The 21,168-nt window shown below is 44.5% G+C and overlaps 1 pseudogene; it reads left to right on the forward strand.

The window, feature by feature from the left end:
- The first annotated feature begins 1,587 nt into the window (after positions 1 to 1,587).
- On the forward strand, positions 1,588 to 20,390 carry LOC134988983 (olfactory receptor 51G2-like; annotated as a pseudogene).
- Positions 20,391 to 21,168: the final 778 nt, after the last annotated feature.

Below are 21,168 nucleotides of genomic sequence, written 5' to 3' on the forward strand. Positions count from 1 at the left end.
TCCTGCTGCCCTGGTATATACTGCGATAGATCTGGTGCACTATGATATATAAGGCGTTTTAGTGGCACCGCTTTCAGGTGGACAATGCACACATGCTGCTTAGGTCCGGTTGATGGTGCCGGGGAGCCTGAAGCCAGGCCTACCTGCATGTGTGCATTGTGCCCCTGAAAGCGCTGCCACTCAAAAAACACTGTATATCATACTGCACCGTATATCGGCCCTCATTCCGAGTTGATCGCTCGCTGCTGTTTTTCACAGCATAGTGATCAGGCTAAAAATTGGCTGTTCTGCGCATGCGTATGGTACGCAGCGCGCACGCGTGAAGTACTTTCACACAAAACTACGCAGTTTTACACAAGCTCGAGCGATGCTTTTCAGTCGCTCGAGTGATCGTAGTGTGATTGACAGGAAGTGGGTGTTTCTGGGTGTCAACTCAGCGTTTTCAGGGAGTGTGCTGAAAAACGCAGGCGTGCCTGATAAAAACGTAGGAGTGGCTGGGGAAACAGGGGAGTGGCTGGCCGAACGCAGGGCGTGTTTGTGACGTCAAACCAGGAACTAAACATTCTACAGTCATCGCAAGCTAGGAGTAAGTCTTGAGCCACTCTGAAACTGCATGAAATTTTTTAGTAGCAGAACTGCTAATCTTTCGTTCGCTATTCTGCTAAGCTAAGATACACTCCCAGAGGGCGGCGACATAGCGTGTGCAATGATGCTAAAAGCAGCTAGCGAGCGAACAACTCGGAATGAGGTCCATCATACTGTACTTATATAATGCAACAGATGTGGTGCATTTTGATACTACGGCGTTGAGTGGCACCGCAGCCAGAGGCACAATGCACACTTGCAACTTGGGGTAGGAAGATGGGTCCCTGGTTCCATCAACCTGCACCAAGTTGCATGTGTACATTGTGCCCCTGGTCTATGATATTGCATAGCTGTGTGCAATTAACCATTTCTTGGTTCGCTCCTATCCCCCTTTTTCCTTGTCTGTGTCTCTTTGGGTCTGGGACTGAGGGTCGACAGCACAAAGGTCGACACACCTTAGGTCGACGCCAATTGGTCGACACACCTTAGGTCGACATGGACAAAAGGTCGGCATGAACAAGGTCGACGTGGAAAAAAGGTCGAAAAGAGTTTTTTATGTTTTTTTGGTGTCGTTTTCTTCGTAGAGTGACCGAGAACCCCAATTAGTGCACCGCGTCCCCTCCGATGGCTCGCTTCGCTCGCCATGCTTCGGGCATGGTGCCTTCGCTCCGCTACCGCTTCGCTCGGCACACTTTACCATTCCAATCGTAGTCCACGTGGATCGTTAAGTATGAAAAGGTTCAAAAAAAAAGAAAAAAATCGTGAAAAACTCATGTCGACCCTTTTCCATGTCGACCTTGTTCCTGTCGACCTTTTGTCCATGTCGACCTAAGGTGTGTCGACCAATTGACGTCGACCTAAGGTGTGTCGACCTTTGTGCTGTCGACCTGGAGTCCGGATACCGTCTCTTTCCTCCCCCCTCCCTTCTTTTGAGAAAGATGTCTCTCCTGATCTGTTATATGTTGGATTCCAGTACCATCTTTTTGCAATCTCTTTTGAATAATGCCTGATTTAACAGTGGGGTCATGGAACGTTGGAGGCTTCAACTCCCCTGCCAAGAGACGTAAAGTATTACTTTATCTCACTAAACAACAGACTGACCTGGCATTCCTCCAGGAAACGCATTTGATGCGGGAAGAGACTGCAGAACTGACTTGCTTAAATTGGCAGGTGTTGGGTTCTAGCACCTTTAACTCTAAAGCACAGGGGGGTAGTGATACTGATCAAACGCCATTTATCATATGATATTGTATCCTCCTTAGTTGATCCGCAGAGTCGTTATGTCATTTTATCAGTTAAGATTCAGGATAAGCCTTAAAGATGGAGCGACCTTTATCTTGGCCTTTAATAGGATTAATTGAGCCAGGGCAGTCGGACTTAATTCCCTACTGTAATGACTTAATCCCCTGATGTATTGTTCTCTCTGTATTGTATTGCAGCTGAGAATAATAGATGAATGGCTTATGCCAATAAACCATCGTGTGCCTAGGTGCAGCAGAGGAGCCAAGATGACTGTGGCTCCGTCTGTATGTACTGTGCAATGCATACACTCCCAATGTGTATTCCAAATCTTTCTTTCAAACGTTATTAGCCAAACTCAGTCCATTGCTTTTGGAACCTCTGAGATTTTGTGGTGATCTACACTTGATCTCTTCTCCTTATTTAGATAGATCTCAAGCACCCATTAAACCCATTACCTTACCCAAGTTAGGAGTCCCTCTTTTGGCTGAGAGAGTACAAGCTGTAGACATATGGAGAGCTCTCCATCCTATAGACAAGGAATTTACTTGTTTATCTGCCGCACGCCATACCCTCTCTAGCATAGACTACAGTATATACTACTGTCCCATTGCCTCCTACCCCAGGTAACCAGTTCACACATTGAAGCAATCACCCTCTCCAATCACACCATAGTCTCGACTACCCTTCACTTTCCAGACACTCCAGCATCCCCTAAATTGTGCAGGTTCCCCTCATACTTAGCGAACTCTCTTTAATTCCAGCAGCGCTTGGAATCTGCTTGGGAGACTTTTAAAACTGATAATTCACCCCATCTAGATGATGATCCTCTCCTGTTTTGGATGGCAGCCAAATCTGTCCTTCGGGGCGATATTATTTCTTATGTTTCTGCCACAAACAAGAAATATGCCTCCCAATATCTGGAATTCCAAGGGAACCTGTCGACAGCCTTTCAGCAACACAAATCCTTTTCTACACCCCATTACCGGCAGTTGTACCTAGATGCAAAGACACATTTTGATGAATTTATGAAACTAATGGGAGATAGATATCTCTTTTCTGTAAATTATAAATATTACAAGTTTGGTAATAAAACAGGGAAATTACTGACGCATTTGCTTAATGGTTCCGATGACTATTCGCCCATTACATACTGCTTCAGGTGCAGTAACCACTACTAACCAGGAAATATCGGAGGTCATGAAATCATTTTACCAAGCTCTATACTCTACCTCTTCCCCCCCTCCCTTTGCTGCGTTACATGGAAACTCTCATTGGCCTCCTGCCTTTTGGGACAACCTTCCTATCCCACGCCTCCCAGATTCCATGGTGCAAACGCTCCTGGATCCTATTACATTGGAAGAAGTCAGTCGTGTTACAGGTTTATTTGGTCGTGATAAGGCGCCTGGTCCAGACGGTTTCAGTGCGGATTTCTATAAAATTCTGCACCCCCGTTTAGGCGAAACCCTGGTTGAAGTACTGAACGCCTTGTTGTCCTCCAAATCCCACCCATTCTATTTTAACACAGCTATACTAAAAACACTGCCCAAACCCAGAAAAGATCCATCACTCCCGGGTTCCTACCGGGAGTGATGGATCTTTGCTCCTCAATCTCGACTATACATTACTTACCAAAATTCTGGCAGATCGTATTAAGCTATTACTTCCCCATATTATTCATACGGATCAAACCGGATTCATAGCGGGACGACATTCTGAAATCAATGTTCAACGGGTACTCTCGGCAATTCATATATCCAACAATTTACCCCCTTCTGACCTCCCACTAATCCTCTCCATGGATGCTGAGAAAGCATTTGACATGGTCATTGGGACCACCTCTTCCTCACCCTCTCTTTATTTGGCTTTCCGGACCCCTTCATTTCACTTCTAAAGCTTTTATATTCTAACCCCCAAACCATGGTATCCTGTAGCAGAGTACTCTCCTCCCCTTTTACGATCAGTAGAGGCACCAGACAGGGTTGCCCCCTGTCCCCCTTACTTTTTGCATTAGCCCACGAGCCACTAGCAATTGCTCTGCAATCGGAGAGGTTTTCTGGAATCCGACTGGGTGGTGTTGATCTTCGTCTCGCTCTCTTCGCTGACGATATGCTGTTATTCGTCACCAACCCGACCTCCTCTATCCCTGAAATACTTGGACTAATAGGAGCTCTTGGGGAGCGGGCGGGATATAGTATCAATATCACCAAGTCGGAACTCCTTCCCTTGGAAACTTCTCTCATTAATCTTTCCACTTCCCTTCCAGGTCTCTCTTTCCAGGTCGCCTGTTCAAAAATCACATACTTAGATCCAGATTCCGGCGAAATTAATCTTTACCCACATGTTGACCCGTATCATGACTCTTGATAGCTGGAAGTTGCTTCCATTATCCCTTCTAGGTAGAGTAGCTGTCCTTCAAAGTATCGTATTCCCTAATTATTAAATTTAATGCAAATGCTCCCGATAGGTCTATCAAAAAAGGACCTACAGTCCTTGCGTTCAATAACGACAACATTTTTATGGAAAGGTAGGAAACCATATATAGCATTGCACAAACTCATGGCACCTAAATCGGCGGGTGGGATAGGTATCCCAGATTATGGATTTTACTCCCTAGCTTACTTATTTTGCTGTGCTGCTGACTGGCTGTTTGACAGGAACCTTTTCACGGACCCAGCTCTAGATGAGACTTTTTTTCTCCTTATGCACCTGGAGCTCTCTTACTGTCCAAAGTCTCCTCAATCCCTCCTCACATACTCCCAAATCCACTTTTCCATGATATCTATTATGCCTGGAATACTCGACACAAATAATTTGGTTGTGGCCCTCTAACCGCACCATGTATCCCATTATGGGGTAATCCTGCATTTCCCCACTCCCTCACCAACTCCAATTTTCTTGTCTGGAAAGAGAAGGGTTACAATTCACAACCCTCCAGGAGAAATTTACATGTACTTGCTCACATTTTTACATGTACTTGCAAGTCCGTCATGACCTCAACTCGGTTTTGTCTAATCAGACAACTCCTAGACCTAGGGTAATATCAAGCTTGTCTAATCCTTTGATGATCTCTCTAAATATTCATAAACAAGGTCCTACACGCATTAGACAGCTCTATACTGCTCTTACGTCGATTTCCACTGATACTAGATGGGATAAACTCTTACTGCAAGGACATACCACATCTTACGGATCACCACCAACTTAGGGCTCACTATACTGTATCTGTGATGAAATGGCTTACATCCCCATATTTACAGGAGGTTCATCTTCGCACCCTCCAAAGAGCCTACATTTCCCCAACCCAACACGCTAGATTTAATCCATCTGAATCAAGGGAATGCCCCAAATGTCATGCCCGTATTGCTTCCTATTTTCATATGTTTTGGGAATGTGATCGGATTCGTCACTTTTGGCATAAAGCGGTAGCATTTATTAATCACTGACTGGACTTGAGGGTTGAGGCCACACCGTTGACCTGCCTATGTGCAAACTTTAATAAATGGGATCTGGGATCATCCCGCCAGAGTTTTTTACAGTTTCTTACAATATTGGTCACAGTGTCCCAAAAAATAATTTTGACCCACTAGCTCTTGACTTCCTACCCAAAACTGATGGAAGTCCATGGGAAACTTTTACATATCTTGTATTTCGATAGGAAGACAGCCCAGGGTCAATATTGAGTCTGGAGTTAAATCTTTTTACAAAAAATGGGGCATTTATATTGACTCACGTGACCAGACCACACAAACCCAAATGTTTAAGGTATTCGAACACACAGAATGGTTTCTTCATAGACGACTTTTAGAAGTCCCCACACTTGACCCTTCATCTCATTGATTTTGGTCTTCACACTTTATATGATCTTTTACAACTGTGGTACTGGATTTACGTCCCCGATTTTACAGATCGACTGTTATGCTGTGCCCCCTCCCCTTGTGTGCGCTCCCTTTCTTCCCTACCCTCTTACCCTCCCTCTTTTTCTTCTTTAAAAATTGTATATTCAATTATAATTTGATTGCTATGTATGATTGCAGATGGTATGATCGCTATTTTTCTTATGTCAATGACCAGGACCATACTCTTTTGCAATTATTGGCTACTTTGAGTGTTTACCTTTTTTGTACTGATATTGATAATGTCGATATTACCTTAAAACACAAAGCTATACCTTTAAACACACTTTTACCATGGAGCCGCTGCGGCCACTAGACTTAATACACACGCTACGCACTTTGCACGCTATCTGCGTACAGAGTCCCGTACCGTGTACGCGCTTAGCGTACAAACGCCGCACTGGGGGTACAACGTACACACAGCGCGCGCACACACTTTTGATAAACTTTAAACCTTATTCGTAATGCAATGCAATGTTATTATTACACTCTAAACCTTGTGCCGCAAAGCACTGCAATGATGTTACACCTTAAACCTTACGCAGCGCTGACGGTACAAAGTACCCGCAGCGCGTACACACCTTATCAATACACTTAAACCTTATACAGTTAGGTAATGTAATACGCTTTAAACCTTAGCAGGGAAATGAGGACACAACACCGATTTGTAGTTAACCGCTGGGTTCTAACGCCACAGTGGATTATTTGAAAGGGGATAACAATACAAGTTATACACTACAAGGCTAACAAGATAAATCTACAACAGAATAATGGCTACAGTCAATGTACATACGTGAGAATATTCGCTTGCGCAACCTGGACCAGTCCTCCGCTCATCAGGTAGTTAGCGTTCAGAGTCTTCTGACCGGCCAGGCAGCAACAGGCTTTTTATACACTACTTCCATAAACAATACAATGGTTACTGTAATCTCTTTGTCCATTGGACACAGAGATGCATCTTTACATTACAGGAGAGGTCATAGGTTGATTTGAAAAGGTGGGAGATGTCTTTCTCAACTGCTCTTGTGGGTGGTCTCCTCTGGATTCCCGCCGCATACATAATATACAGTAAATACAGTTTATATCTATATTCTACTTCTGCACATAACTATATGCAGGAACATGTGATCTTCCTCTAACCAACACCGGGATGTTACCCTTAAAATACCCTACAGCTGGATACTAGACATCACCCTATAACCTTAGTCTGTCCCTTCCTATCATGCAAAGGCGAATCTCTCTGTCCTGGAATCATTTAAACTGTTGATACTTGCTGATGTGGTGCAGGGGAGCTATGTGTACAAAGTGCACTATTTGGGTTAAATATGTAATGTTTTGATAACCCTCTATGTGCTCACAAACTCCGCCGTAAATACCCATACCACGCGCAGGATCGCGGGAGCGATCATACGCAAATTGCGGATATGTGCACGCACGGCGGAACAAGTGCACGCGCAGCGGGCATGTGTGTGTGGTTAGTACGTGGTGTGTATTACAATATTTTTCGACTTTGACAGTCCACCCTTTGGCAGTCAACAATAACTGCCACTATCTAAACACTAAACAGAAAAATATACAATACAATATCTACAGATGATTGGATGGTAGGAGGAGAGGTGTAGGTGAGAAATGTATGACCTAGTGGGATAGTAAAAGTATGTATGTATGTATGAATCCATGTCTGAGGGGCATGTATCATCATGCCGTATATGTTCTAGATAAGCTTCGAGGTATTGCGAAGTATACATTAAATCCTTCTCATCCCGTATTAAGGGTCTGTAAGTGGGCCAACAAACACTACCAAGCTCTTTTCGGCTTCTTGTTCCAACAAATGGGGTGCACATTTAGTTGATGATACATGGGGGGGAACATATGTGAGTGCTAGTATATGTGGATATCACCTGTCGACTATGTGTGTCACTAACTGAAGGTTGTAGAGAGGAAGATAAGACACATATCTAAAATACATTCACATAACATTTTCATAAACATTCTTGGGTGTAGTTGATGTCTTTTCCGGATCGAGGTATCTGGGCAAAGGGGGAGACAAAGGAGAAACGGGTGAAAGAAACAGGCCATGGAATTCATTTGCAATCCTTATCATAACACTGTCTCTATGGATGGATCATAAATGAAATCTGCTGCTGTAACAATGCCCCCGCTCCTTAGACTCATCAATTTTGTGCCGTACTTGCGCCGCGTTAGAATTCGAACACACCTAAATCTCAAACCAATAATTATGACGACTCCCAGGATACAAAGGAGAAACTTCCCTACACTCATAATAACATTTTGAGCCCATTCTCCTAAACCTGAGAACCAATTGCGTGGGTTCAACCATGAGACCCAGCCGGTCAGTTCATTACTCACAGCAGTCAGGGTAAGGTTGTGTCTCCTTCGGAACTCCCACTTCAACTGCAAGATATCGTCCATCTTTTGATCGATGATCTCGGTTGGGTCATCAGTGCTGTTTGTAATATACGTGCAGCACTTCACACCATATTGAGTTGCCAAAGTGACACAGTACCCACCCGTCACGGCTGTGATATAATTGAGGACCATCCTGTGCTGGATCAGTTCCGTTTTGTAAGCTTGCAACTCCCTACCCGTATACCTGAAGGTGTCGTCATACATCTCAGTGATATTATCTATAAAGTTCGCTAGCGCATGGATATACCTATAATTTATAATTCCTCTGGCAGTACGGGTGATGTCTAATGCGAGAAGGAATTGAATCCCGGTGGATTCGTGGATCAAATCAGAGGCTACGTGCTCTGTCCCCTCTATGAGGTGTCTCTTGACGATGTGTTCATAGTGAGTATGAGTATAAGGAGCCTGAGCACTGCGGTGAACATCTTTCATTTTATCATGGGTTATGGTCATGACCTCTGGCAACACTCTTCCAATGTAACACAATCCCTCTGAGTTTGGCGCAAGCCACTTATACGCCTTCCTCCCACATATGAAATAAGTATCATCGGGGAGAACATATGGGACAGAATATGACATCCCCATATTACAAACTTTCCAAGTGAAAAATCCTATCCCTAACTCTCCCATCTGCTCAGTACAAGTATCAGGCTGTATGATATGAGCACAGTACCCTGGTGATACTTCTCCAACCCACATGGTCTTGCTTCCTTGAGTATACCTATACCGGAAATACCTTCCACTGTTGGCTATTTGGCATATAAGTTCAGAGTCTACGGGTATCCTATCAGCTCTGTGCGAAAATGCCATGGTTTGATTATTCCATGTCACCTCCCAATTTCCAGGTTTTCGGAGATTGGAAATGTTGAAACATAACAAGGATCTATCTACATGATACTGGTGGAGCTTCAAACTAGGGGGCCTAGAAATATTAAATTTCTTGTCCACCGGTCTCCCACCCCGTAATTCGAGTACCTCATCTATTGCTAAAGGGTACGGTACTAATCCTGACTTGCTCTGACCTTGAGGTACTTGTGAGCACACCCAGCATTCTGTTTGGTTTAAAACCTTACCCACTAGTGAGTGGTAATCACTCAATGGATGACGGTCCATGTTGATATTAAGGCTGGACTGACATCTCTGGATGCACCCATCCTCAACTATGTTCTCACAATTTTTACAAATGCAATTTTACTCAGCCAATAACCCTTCACAGTGCCTCCTAGTTCCCTGACTACCAGATCGTTTTCTGATAGTCGCCTTTGCTCGAGTGATGTGTTGCTCTTGGAATTCTACAAATCAGTCCTCGCCATCAGAACCCATTCCAGACCATTTCTCGACCTCTCTGGTACTCTCACCGAAACAGACTGTTTTGGTCAACAACAGGGTTAACAGGAAAACCCGGAACGCAGTCTCTTGGGGTAAGTCCATCTTGTTAAGGGAAGAGAAAGGAAAAAAGAAGGGGGAGGAAAGGAGGGTAGTTGGAGATGGAGAAATAATAAAAAGGGAAAAAGAAAACTGGTGCGACAACCGCCTCTTGGTCTTGTTGTTCTCCGCGCTCAGGTGCCGTCTCAACAGTACTGCCTCTCAGCCTTCCTGGAACAGACACTCCAGTGGTACGATGTTCTCTCCGGGTCAGCGACCTTTCTGTAGGAAACATAAATCTGTTTAACTGTTGTGTATTATCAGTTGTGTGATCTTTGGGAAGTGAGAAGAGAGGGAAAATAATAAAAAGAGAATTTGTCAGATTTGCGTTCACCATCAGGCTGTCACACCATCATGTATATCGGTATCTATGCACAGTCTATCTTCACCAGTATTCCCATTCTCCACCCTTTGTGCATGACCAGGCACACTGATACTGGTGTCCCTATGCTGGTGAGATATACTGGATTTAGGCAGAGCTCTGAAAGACCGAATAGGCATGTGGCGTTTGAACTATAATCCTGTCAGTGAACGTAAGAAATGAAGAGGAAACTTTGAAGACAAATCACAGAGTTTACCTGGCCGCCCCTGTATCTACATGGAATGATCTACCAGCAACATCCACTATGACCTCAGGTTCACTACCAAGGCTAGCAATCAACTTCACTGGCTGCAGACTACAGGCGTGGCCCAGCCCCTATTGTATATTGTGACCCTCCCGCAGCGCGCTGGCAGCTACAATATGTGAGGGGGGTAACTGAGAATTTTCGGAGGCCTGCCAGTCCCTCCTAGGTGGATACCTCCTTGTTTCCCCTGCGTGTGGCTCATAATTTTTCCTATGTGATCCCTGATCCCAATTGCGTGTATCATAACTTTGCTCGTGTTCTTGTCTAGGGGGTCTGACTTTTTGTGTGCTGTTACAATTGCTGGCATAATGCCCTTCCCTTTTACACAGATAACAAACTCTTGGCTTTCTCCATGAGTCAGAAGCCTGGGGTTTTGGCTGATGGGGCTTTGCTGTAAGAGCCTGTATACTTACTGTCATCAGCCTTTCCCCCTGTACCTCCCTGTGCCTAATGATGTTCCTATCATGCTCGACAGCGGACTCTCTCAATGCAGCCACCGAGATACCTCTCCAGTTTGGTAGAGAGGTCTGTACCCTTGTTCTCAGTGCCTCCTTCAACCCGTCCATTAATACTGACACAGCTACCTCCTTGTGATGTACATTTTCCTTAATGTCCTCGACCTTAGTGTATCTAGCCATTTCCTGCAGTGCTCGGTGGAAATATTCAGATGCCGTTTCACCTTCTTTTTGTCTTATGGAAAAGGTTTTATTCCATCTGACAACAGTAGGGAAATATACTCCTAATTGCAGATTGATCTGTCGTACATTCTCCTGAGTGTACTCATCAGTGAGAGGTACTTCTGCGTCTAATTTAAATCAGTAATGAATTTCGCGGGGTCAATATTGGAAGGTAAACATACTTGTAGCACTGTTCGCCAATCTTTGTTTGTGGGTTCGGTGGCGTTACCTAATTCTTTAATAAACCTCTGGCATGCGACTAGATCCTTTCTGGGATCGGGAAATTCAGACATAATTGTCCTCAATTCTGTGCGGGACCAGGGACAATGCATAGCAATGTTTCTGATGGGAGTGATTCCCTGAGCGTCAGTCCTCCCATTGGGGACTGCAATCACCCTGACAGGATTTTGTTCAATTACATCATTCTGAGTTGGCTCCACAATCTGAGGTGCTATTGTCTCTGCATAATGTATGGTACCGTACTTACCTGTGGACACGACCTCACCTATTCCTCCGCTAGGGGCCTTCACTACTGATCTTACTGGTTGGGCCGTGCCCACCTGAGTGTTCTGTATGGTGGCTGCTAGATAGAGTGCCGATATCGTGCTGGGCTCATCTTCTTGTTCACAGTCCTGAGGGAAGTTTAAAATGGGATACAATTTGCACGGGTTAGCATTAATACATTTATCAACTTTACTCTTATCATATACCAGTATGCCATTGTCTGTAGCCACTTTCTCCCCTACAATATACGGTGGTGGTGGTGCGGTTGCCATAATTTTCCTGCTAGGTTTGGAACCTGCTGCGTGAGCTAGTTCCCTCTGCATATAGCCCTCTTGCTGCCATAAATGTAAACAATCTGTATGTCTAATCCTTTGTTTTCTGGATTTTATTAGACATATCCTACTCCTTACATTGTGTAGTACCTCTGGATCAAAACTACCTATCCCAGGAAATTATGCTTTATCCCCCACAGTCGTTCGTGTCCATTCATCACAAAAGGTCTCAGTGTGGGGACCATACTTCCCCCACATTACCAACCGAGCTGACCCCCTCGGTCTCAATTCTGCTGTCTGAACCTTGACTGAGGAACGTCCCTGTGTTGTGCACTTGGCTCCCATTGTGGACCCTTTTAACACGGGAAGACTTCCTAAAATGCTCCAAACACAGTAACGGTGGAAGTCCTTAAAGTTCTTCCACTAACTTCTTCTGCTCTGAGAACCACGGATCCGCCCCTTTTAGCAGACACGTGTAGCCAATGCAGGCCCTACTTCGGCCTATATCCCCTGGGCCTTTAGGAGTAACTTACCGTACCCAGTGAATATCTGCCTAAAAGACAATGTTTACACAAATCACGCTTGCATGTGCTCTACACAACGCGTATGATGACGAGATTTACGCACAAATATGCAAAACTTCGTATCACGTTGCGCCACGTATTGCTCACACAACCGCGCGGTCCAATCGTACCGCTTATAGACACTTGCTATCTATAAGTTGTAGGATCACTGGAGTTTTCACACTGTGCTCCAAAACAGCCGGAGTGTAATACCAAGAAAACAACAACTTCACACTCCGTTGCACATATTCACCTAGACCGTGCTCACCAAGTTCACCGAGTTCACCAAGTTCACCGAGTTCACCAAGCGGGGTTCAATACATTCACACCTTTTTCAGCCCACACTAACACTCTATAGTTTTCTGATCAGAAAAATATCCTTTCCTGTTGACTGATAGCTTTCCCCAGAGGTAATACAGTAGAAAAGGTTTTATTTAAACTAAATATTGGAAACCGAGCAATTTGTGCTATTGTAGTGTGGCTACTGTTCCGCCCCTAAACTAAACAATGCTATTGTGTAATTTGTACTTAGCGGCCGTACCCTTACGCACGTTGCGTAAACACGCTACCATGCGTATGTTTTTACGTTGCGTACGCAGTCCCGTACTTTGTCCGAGACACGTGTACAAAAACCGTATGACCGCAATAGCACAAATCCCACACTTCTATAAATGTAAGCGATATTACCTATAATCGTTTACTTAACACAACACAGTTTCTTTCTGTATAAACCTGTTTAACTAGGCCAGACTGTATTTGTGTTTTACGTTTACTTCCTTAATATTTATTCTATATTTTAACTAAATAGCAACAAATTTCTCCGTATAGGTCTAAATGAGTCTAGTAATCAGTATTTATGGCAACAATATGAGCAGGTATACAAATACAAAGTACAGGTGTATGCTTGTGTTGTGTGCGCATTTGGCGCCAAACAGAAATTCACAGACTTTTAAAAATAGCTTTTCGTATTTACCTTACGGATCCCACCAGCATCCCTACAAACCATGCAGAGCAGACGCCATCTTATCAGCAATGAGGTAGGGTTTACCAGTGTATCCACCAACCAGGAGAAGGCTTACGTGGATACCTGTCCGCCCTTTGCTGATAGATAAAGTCTGCTTTAACCTGCTAGGCTGCGTGTATGAGGAAAAAACGGACGATGCCCCCAATTGATAATGTCGATATTACCTTAAAACACAAAGCTATACCTTTAAACACACTTTTACCATGGAGCCGCTGCGGCCGCTAGACTTAATACACACGCTACACACTTTGCACGCTATCTGCGTACAGAGTCCCGTACCGTGTACGCACTTAGCGTACAAACGCCGCACTGGGGGTACAACGTACACACAGCGCGCGCACACACTTTTGATAAACTTTAAACCTTATTCGTAATGCAATGCAATGTTATTATTACACTCTAAACCTTGTGCCGCAAAGCACTGCAATGATGTTACACCTTAAACCTTACGCAGCGCTGACGGTACAAAGTACCTGCAGTGCGTACACACCTTATCAATACACTTAAACCTTATACAGTTAGGTAATGTAATACGCTTTAAACCTTAGCAGGGAAATGAGGACACAACACCGATTTGTAGTTAACCGCTGGGTTCTAACACCACAGTGGATTAATTGAAAGGGGATAACAATACAAGTTATACACTACAGAGCTAACAAGATAAATCTACAACAGAATAATGGCTACAGTCAATGTACATACGTGAGAATGTTCGCTTGCGCAACCTGGACCAGTCCTCCGCTCATCAGGTAGATAGCGTTCAGAGTCTTCTGACCGGCCAGGCAGCAACAGGCTTTTTATACACAACTTTCATAAACAATACAATGGTTACTGTAATCCCTTTGTCCATTGGACACAGAGATGCATCTTTACATTACAGGAGAGGTCATAGGTTGATTTGAAAAGGTGGGTGATGTCTTTCTCAACTGCTCTTGTGGGTGGTATCCTCTGGATTCCCGCCGCATACATAATATACAGTAAATACAGTTTATATCTATATTCTACTTCTGCACATAACTATACGCAGGAACATGCGATCTTCCTCTAACCAACACCGGGATGTTACCCTTAAAATACCCTACAGCTGGATACTAGACATCACCTTATAACCTGTGTCTGTCCCCTCCTATCATGCAAAGGTGAATCCCTCAGTCCTGGAATCATTTAAACTGTTGATACTTGCTGATGTGGTGCAGGGGGGCTATGTGTACAATGTGCACTATTTGGGTTAAATATGTAATGTTCTGATAACCCTCTATGCGCTCACAAACTCCGCCGTAAATACCCATACCACGCGCAGGACCGCGGGAGCGATCATACGCAAATTGCGGATATGTGCACGCACGGCGGAACAAGTGCACGCGCAGCGGGCATGTGTATGGGGTTAGTACATGGTGTATGCAGTACAATATTTTTCGACTTTGACAATAAAGATTTTTGTTAACGGGTTTCTGTGTGATTCCTGGTTAACTACACCGTTGCTTCTATGTATCAGTCCCTGTTTATTCTGGTGCCTCACTACCATAGTTATATGATAATGTTTGAGCTGTACCTGTATCGCTCTTTAGCACCATGTCTAGATGGATGATCTTGATATTTTATCGATTGTTGTGTTTTATCTTTGTCACACTTGCACTACGTCTATGTCTCCTGACCAGAGACATCTGCTTTCTTGCTTGTATTATAGTGTGGAAACAAATAAACAGATTTAAATAAAAATAAAAAAAAGCATTTCTGATGGCACATTTTTAGGAAACAGATCCATTTCTTATCCAGATCCCTGGCGTGTGCCAGCCTATAACCCAATAATAATACATTTGTGGTTATTTAAAGAAATGGAAATGATTTGAATCTTTTGAGGGTTTCGTTCATCTTTGATCTCACAGCGGGCCTGTGCACTAGAGGAAACCTAACGTACGACAGGATAATGACTCCAAGGACTATGCCGGGCAGCCTGGAGTATATATCAGCGAAGGAGCGAATCATTCTGTGCAGATCCCTGACTGACTGACTGACCTCTCCTGATGGACTCTATAAGAAGCTCTGCAGAAGATGCTGCTCAGAACTGGGCTGAATATTGTTCCTGCAGCTTCCCTGTGTCTCAGAGACAGCTCAGGTGAGTTTATTAGACTGTAATATAATACTGAGTGCTAAGTAACATCATTATCCAGACAAACCCCACTGCCATGCAAGGGGAAGCTAATGCATTTGTATGTTTTCTGTGCAGGGTAAATACTGTCTGCTTCCGCATGTAGCCCACACATGTCGGACAGCTTTATTCCTGCACTGCTATTTAGGGATCAGCTAGAACCCTATGAACCTCACAGGAACACCCACTGAACTCCACAGCTTTTGTGTCCTGGTCCTGGGCCATCAACAGCTCCAGTGGGCCCGGGTACTGGGATCCGGTCTGAAGATCGACAGTGTCTAGGTCGACAATGTTTAGGTCGACCACTATAGGTCGACAGTCACTAGGTCGACATGGATGGAAGGTCGACAGGGTTTCTAGGTCGACATGTGCTAGGTCGCCAGGTCTAAAGGTCGACATGAGTTTTTCACATTTTTTTTCTTTTTTTTAAATTTTTTCATACTTAACGATCCACATGGACTACGATTGGAACGGTAAAGTGTGCCGAGCAAAGCGGTAGCGGAGCGAAGGCACCATGCCCGAAGCATGGCAAGTGAAGCGAGCCATGTGAGGGGACACGGTGCACTAATTTGGGATCCCGGTCACTCTACGAAGAAAGTGACACAAAAAAAAAAAAAATCCTCATGTCGACCTTTAGACCTGTCGACCTAGCACATGTCGACCTAGAAAACCCTGTCGACCTTCCATCCATGTGCTAGGTCGACAGGTCTAAAGGTCGACATGAGGATTTTTTTTTTGTGGTGTCGTTTTCTTCGTAGAGTGACCGGGATCCCAAATTAGTGCACCGTGTCCCCTCGCATGGCTCGCTTCGCTCGGCATGCTTCGGGCATGGTGCCTTCGCTCCGCTACCGCTTCGCTCGGCACACTTTACCGTTCCAATCGTAGTCCACGTGGATCGTTAAGTATGAAAAAATTCAAAAAAAGAAAAAAAAATTGAAAAACTCATGTCGACCTTTAGACCTGTCGACCTAGCACATGTCGACCTATAAACCCTGTCGACCTTCCATCCATGTCGACCTAGTGACTGTCGACCTATAGTGGTCGACCTAAACATTGTCGACCTAGACACTGCCGATTTGATGAACCACACCCCCGGGTACTGTGGGAGTGTGACTGTCGTGGCCACCAAACCCCCCCCCCCCCCCCCCCCCCCCCAAAAAAAAAAAAAAAAAAAAAACTGGCAAGAGACCGTCATTTAGGGCACTGCAAGATGATGCCACACGCTAAGCACAGGGACACGTTTCATGCGATCACCCCCACTATCTGTAAAACCCCCATTAAGTCACCCAGAGGTAGCACCAGAGAGTCTGTTTGACCAGCGGAGGGCGTGAGCTGGGGAACCACCCTGCACACAGCACACTGATGCTTCTCCAGCAATAAAGTCGCTCTGGATAATTAAAGTGTGCAGCGGAGTATTGGGCAGACCGCATTTCCCTATCCCAGCTGTATGTCCGTGGGGACCGAGCTCTGCACCTTCAGCGGGTGTCACTACATGGAGGTAAATGTAATGGGGTCCAAGTTCTTAAAAAGTGCGAGTTTATAGCTAAACTTTTTTAGGACTGACACATGTAATAGGGTGCAGGAACATGCAAACTCTCATGTTTCTGCCTTTACCAAACCTCGCAATATGCAAGCTCACATACAGAGGTTTTCCTATGGAAATATACAACCCGCCCAAAGCAATAGGGTGCGAGTTGTAAATTTGCACCCAAAACCTTATCAAAACTTGCCTAAAAAACGTTCAGATAGGGGAGTTTAACAGAAGCATGCACAGAACAGAGAGATCTGTATATGCTTCTGCCTGGAAAGGAAAGGAAATAGTTAAAACTTTGTTTTGGTTTTTAAATGAAGCCCCCAACCTAACCCCTGGTAAAAAAAAAAAATACAGGGGGAAAAATGTGTAGGTATCCCATATATTTTTAAACCGACACTGGGCTCTTGGACTGAACTAGTTAACCATGTCCGTAGTTTCGTGGGGAAGTGTAGATCAACAAGTACCAGCATGCGGGGCATTAAGTGCCCACTGTTATCTATAGCCCCCTGTAAAAATATATATATAAAAAAAAAAAAAAACAAGACACAGCGCACAACATGAAAGTAAAACTTTAGTAAATCACTCTTGTATACTCACACTGGGCCTAATTCAGAGTTGATTGCAGCAGCAGATTTGTTAGTAGTTGGGCAAAACCATGGGGTTCATTCCGAGTTGTTCGCTCGCTAGCTGCTTTTAGCAGCCGTGCAAACGCATAGTTGCCGCCCACGGGGAGTGTATTTTTGCTTTGCAGGAGTGCGTACGCCTTTGCAGTGGAGCGCCTGCAACACATTTTGTGCAAAACAAGACCAGCGCTGTCGTTACTTATTCTATGCGATGATTCTAACGACGGAGGTCCTGGAATTGATGTCAGACACCCGCCCTGCAAACGCCCGGACACGCCTGCGTTTTCCCTACCACTCCCAGAAAACGGTCAGTTGACACCCATAAACGCCCTCTTGCTGTCAATCTCCTTGCGATCGACTGTGCGAATGATTCCTCGCTAGATCCCATTGCACAGCAACGATGCTCTTTGTACCTGTACGACACACATACGCATGCGCAGATTTGCCTTTTTTTTAACTGATCGCTACGCAGTAATCAACGGCAGGCTAGTGATCAACTCGGAATGGCCCCCCATGTGCACTGCAGGGGGGCAGATGTAACATGTGCAGAGAGAGTTAGATTTGAGTGGGGTGTATTCAATCTGAAATCTAAATTGCAGTGTAAAAATAAAGCAGCCAGTATTTACCCTGCACAGAAACAAAATAACCCACCCAAATCTAACTCTCTCTGCACATGTTACATCTGCAGTGCAGCATGGTTTTGCCCAACTGCTAACAAATTTGCTGCTGCAATCAACTCTGAATCACCCCACTCACACATACTCACAATTCCTGCAGACAATCGTCCCTCTTCTCCAGTAGCATCCAACAAAACTTGTTAAAAAAACTTCCATACTCACCTATTCCAAGTGTAGATCAGGTCTTATATATACAATATATAATATTGGGGGAGCAAAGGATAGTTCTGAGTGAGGAAGACATCTTGGGTAGGGTTTTCCTGCCATGTTATCAGGAATATTGATGTTGGCCAATGGTAATTACCGGCTCCATGTGTGAGGGATGTATTTGTTGGTGTGAGATGACATCAGTCATGTCAGTAAGACATTCAGTAATTCAGGCCAACATGGATGGTGTAGTGTTACATTTGCCATCATCTGCATAGAGATGAGACTGAAACCAAAGGAGATTTGAAGTTTCCAATAGATGTAGCATAGGTAGAGAAGAACAGATGACTTAGGACTCAGCCTTGCGGTCTCCAACTAATAGAGGAAGCAAAGAGGAGGTGGATCCAGAGAAATGAGCACTGAGAGAGCGATTAGATAAGGAGGATGAGAGCAGGATAGGATTGTGCCCTGAGGACCTAGGGATTGTTGCGTTTGTATAAGAACAGACATTAATAAGCATTATGAGTATCTTAATTACCTATTTCTATCCTTATCCCTGTTTGTTACAAATAGAACCTCTAAATGTGTGGCACCTGTGAGGAAATTGCGAAACGCGTCACTTGTGAACTAATCATATGTCGGACTATCAAGTTCTTTTGCCGAAAATAGATACAGACACATAAGGTACTGTAGAAATGACTTAGCTGGGGTGGGTTATGTTGGAAACTGTTAATTAAAGTATGAGGTGGGTAATTTGCTTGTACTCATATTACTAATATTTTACCTCCAGGTAACCATGTTGCCATTGAACAGCAGCCATATTCCAGCAGCATTCATCTTGATGGGCTTGCCCGGTCTGGAAGCCATCTACGGCTGGATCTCCGTTCCATTCTGTTTCATGTTTGTTACTTCTGTTGCTGGAATGGGCTAATTCTTCATGTGATAATCAGAGACTACAAACTCCACCAGCCAATGTACCTATTCCTCTCCATGCTGGCCATCACAGACATGTTCTTTTCTCTTTTCACATGTCCATCAGTGCTACCTATATTCTTATTCCACTCCCGGAGCATTAGATCTGAAGCATGCCTCTTCCAGATGTTCTTCATCCACTCCCTCTCCATCACTGAGTCCTCACTACTGGTAGCTATGGCCTTGGACCGATTTGTAGCCATCTGTCACACCTCTAAGATACACATCCATTCTTAGCAATTCTGTTATATCCAAGGTTGGCTTGTTCTCTGTCCTCCGGGGGACTCTGATCCATGTCCCACCAGTGACTAGCCTCCTGTTTCTGCCCTACTGTAAAGGTAATCATCTGTCTCATTCTTACTGCTTGCACCAAGACGTTATGAAGTTGGCTTGTGATGGAACCAACGCCTTCAACATCATGTATGGCCTCGCAGTCATCCTCTGCACCTTCACTCTAGATGTGGTCCTTATTGTCCTATCCTACGTTCTGATAATTACAGCTGTGCTTGCCGTCACCTCGCACACGGAGCAGTGTAGGCTCTTTAGTACGTGTGTTTCCCACCTCTGTGCTGTCTTCATCTTCTATGTTCCTATTGTGACATTGTCCGTTGTGCACAGATTTGGGATTCGGGTGTCTCCAGTATTTATACAGTTCATGGCCAACACTTACCTATTTGTTCCACCAATGCTCAACCCCATCATTTACAGCATCAAGAGCAGACAGATGCGTGACACATTGTATCAAACGTTCCACAAACGTAAGACACGTTTGTTACCTGTTCCACACAGATGTGTTGTCATTACACCCATCTATTCCCAATAGTCCACATCAGTGGTTTCTTCACTCCAGTCCTCAAGTACCAGCAACAGGTCATGTTTTCTGGATTTCTTTACTCATGCACAGGTGAGGTCATCTATTTTGCTGGGTCAGTTATTGCCTGCTTCCACATACACAAATCCTTAGAACATGGCCTGCTGGGGGTTACTGAGGACTGGAGTAGTGAACTTCTGGTCTACATGATGCAAGTACACGATAAATCTTTTTGAGGGGGAGATGTACTAAGCCTTGGAAAGTTATAAAATGGAGAGAGATATAGTACCAACCGATAAGCTCGGTATACGGACTCCAGGTCGACAGCAAAAAGGTCGACACACCTTAGGTCGACGCCAATTTGTCTGACACACCTTAGGTCGACATGGACAAAAGGTCGACATTGACAAAAGGTCGACAGGAACAAGGTCGACATGGAAAAAGGTCGACATGAGTTTTTCACGATTTTTTTCTTTTTTGGAACCTTTTCATACTTAACGATCCACGTGGACTACGATTGGAACAGTAATCTGTGCCGAGCGGAGCGAAGGCACCATGCCCGAAGCATGGCGAGCGAAGCGAGCCATGCGAGGGGACGCGGTGCACTAATTGGGTTCCCGGTCACTCTACGAAGAAAACGACACCAAAAAAACATAAAAAACTCATGTTGACCTTTTTCCATGTCAACCTTGTTCCTGTCGACCTTTTGTCCATGTCGACCTAAGGTGTGTCGACCAATTGGCGTCGACCTAAGGTGTGTCAACCTTTTTGCTGTCGACCCTGAGTCCCAGACCCAATAAGCTCCTAGCTGTCATTTTTCAAACACAGCCTGTAACATGGCAGCTGGTAGCTGATTGGCTGATACTTTATCTCTCTCCACTTTCTCTCTCTCTTCAAGACTTAGCACAAATCCCCTTCTGAAAGAGAAACAAAGAAATTCAATTAATTATAACAACGATTCAATTTCATAGAACAATACAAATGTAATGTTTTGTTTAGGAAGTGAGTTATTAA

This window comes from Pseudophryne corroboree, chromosome 2, assembly GCF_028390025.1.
Source record: "Pseudophryne corroboree isolate aPseCor3 chromosome 2, aPseCor3.hap2, whole genome shotgun sequence".
In the NCBI taxonomy this organism is placed as follows: domain Eukaryota; kingdom Metazoa; phylum Chordata; class Amphibia; order Anura; family Myobatrachidae; genus Pseudophryne; species Pseudophryne corroboree.